This window comes from Homalodisca vitripennis, unplaced genomic scaffold (genome assembly GCF_021130785.1).
Source record: "Homalodisca vitripennis isolate AUS2020 unplaced genomic scaffold, UT_GWSS_2.1 ScUCBcl_1632;HRSCAF=5504, whole genome shotgun sequence".
Taxonomy (NCBI): Eukaryota; Metazoa; Arthropoda; class Insecta; order Hemiptera; family Cicadellidae; genus Homalodisca; species Homalodisca vitripennis.
Genome location: NW_025777773.1, coordinates 8719 through 11624, shown reverse-complemented (window position 1 = coordinate 11624; position 2906 = coordinate 8719).

The following is a 2906-nucleotide window of genomic DNA, read 5'->3' as shown; positions in this document are numbered from 1 at the left end:
AGAAGAATTCAAATGTTAAAATAGGTCATGCAGCACACATTTTGTAGGGTCTTTAAAAGCTGAACATTAGGTAAAAACTGTTGGAACTTTTTTTAAGTCTTATCCAAATAGTAGAGATCGTTTAAAGAAATATTTTGAGTTTTTTACTATATTACTTTTTTTACTTAAACTTTGGATTGTCATGTTTTATTGGAAAAAGAGCACAAGATAGACTTTCAAACAGTACGTCGTATGACTATTGCAAATTACTTTTACAGCACCAAAATTGTTAAATTACAAAAAACTTTGCAGCCCTGTGCCCAAAATATTTTTAAATTAGATCATTGGTATGGTACACCACATTAAAGGTTTTTAAAATATAAACATTTTTTATGATAACACTTCATTTCTATTTCTTCTAGTTTACAAGTAATTTAAAAAGAGTTAATTTCATACAGCTCATGCATCATTCTTATTAATTACTAAAATAAATATATCAATTTGATTAAATTACGTGAAATATAAATACCGGATGCGGCAAGGACAGTTGACCGCTGTGGAAACTGTGAGCCACACTGTGTATCACTCTGTGTCTCTGCTTATTTGTCCTAATTCATATTTATACTCGAGCTGAGAATCAATACTTAATAGCCTTTTATTTAATGTTCATGAATACAAACAGATCAAGAGGGATAAAGTTGGACTTCAAAATGCACTACTTAGTATTTCCTCCTTAATGGTATCAAGCAGCTGGTTAATGAGATACAATGATGAACTAATTCACAATCGGAAATTGTACAGTGATACATTTTACATTTATATAGACTTCTGATATTGCTGGTGCCCAGGCGCAATTTTGTAATTTCGTAATTTCCAGCACATCATAATTTAATTGCGTAATTAATTAGTTATTTTTGTGAATTTATAATAATTTAAATATTTTTGACTTTTTAATGAGAGAGTTGTAATGGGTTTTTATTAATAAAACTGTGAACTGATGATTTACAAAGTTTAGAAACTGATATCGGCATAAATTTACTTATTGGTAACAACATGACATATGTAGAGTTATAAAAGTTTCTATTTTCTTAAAATTACTACTATACCATTGTATTTCTTTGAACTGACAAACTATATATAAATAATTTAAAAATTATTTTGTAATAAAATAAGATTAAACACGCAAAATGGAGGTTTTATTAAAAAAATTCAGTCTATGATTAACTACCGAAACGCGGCAGTAAATTTAGTAACAAGCTTAGAGATAATGTCCTCGAATATGAGGGATGCAGATAATGTTTTCCAATAATGTGATGTCTTGGGTAAGAGCCAAAGCGCGGAAGAATTCGGCATGCGTTTTAATATCACTTTGGAACGTAAACGATTTTCAAATGCGTACATATTGATAGCGGTTCAATTATTCTTATCATATCTCATAATACAGTTTACTACTAATATCCTTATTACTGTACCATATTCCATACAAAGGATCACATAAATAATACTTGATTCATAGCATTATTATTATATGGTGTTGAACTTTAAATTTAAATAAAACACTGCCTTCCCCGTAGTAAAAAAATAATTATGAATGAGGTATATGTACATATACCAAACGTAAAGGATTATAAATTTGTTTTCTCTGGCTAAAGTAAAATTTTGGACATAACAGTTACTACGTCTTAAATTCACAAGTACTATAACACTATAACAGAAAGCGCAGTTTTTATAACTATTTTAAATATAGCTTATAAATATTCTTCTCTAGGATATTAAAGTCAAATTGATGCAAAATAGGTTAAATAATGCTTTATTGACTGAGAGTTTAAAAAAACCTATTACTCGACATGCTGGAAAAGTTTTTATTGGCAAGTGTTTGTCTATTAATTTTGTCTACTTAAAAACCTCACTTAATGAACCGTTTGTATGAAATGTGAATGCGTTTAAGTAGCAAAAATATCTTGAGAAATACTTCAACTTTGGAGATCTGTACGTAGGCAAGAATTACCAAATTGACTGACAATTGTGAAGAATAAAAACGTACTTACAACATAAAATGTTACTTTGAAAGCCTGTATATCGTCATGAAAGTATTGGTGAACAAAATGTTTACATTGTGTGTATTTTTAACACTGAAACACTCAATACATTTTGTGGTATTCCATCGAAAGTAACCACATCAGCTAGGGACTCTGCGTGAAGGCCCACACATGATAATCAATTTACTTTTCTCATTTCAGCTCTGCCTCAGGAGGCTCTCATTCATGTTTGTATTCTGGTCTTACAAATTTTCATCCATAAAAAACGAGGAAATAAATTTATAATTAATGTGGTTTACACACATTTTTTTATTAGTGATTTAACAACAAGTATTTTTACAATTGCGTTGACAGTGCAGTCATTATTTATACAAACGAACAAAATAAGTATTTTCCAGAAAATTTTATATGACTTGTATTTATTGTATCTATTTTATTTCTTTAAAGAAGTGAAATTGTATACAATAATGTATGATTATATGGTGGTAGATGGGTTATTGAATAACTGCCTTGAGAAAAGGGATTTTGAGGGACCTATATTTCCATATGAGTAAAAAATAACACTTGTGTGAGACTTCAGGTCTGTTACTATTGGGTTGTCGACAAAGTATAGTTTTTATATTCACGCTCGCGAAGTCCCGATTGGTGTTCTAAGGTATCAGAGCTTCGCATATTGACCGGAAAAGTTATGCCGAATCCATTCGTAATCAAATATCCCCACTTCAATTTTCCTAAACTCAAGGTTTCCACGTAGTTAAATTGAAGCACTAGGGCCATGAGTTCCAACCTGTCTACAAATATGTTTGCCTAAAAGTACCAAATTGTTAAGGATCCTCATTATAATCCGAGTTTAAAACCATTTATAGAGTAACACCCAATCTAACTTCT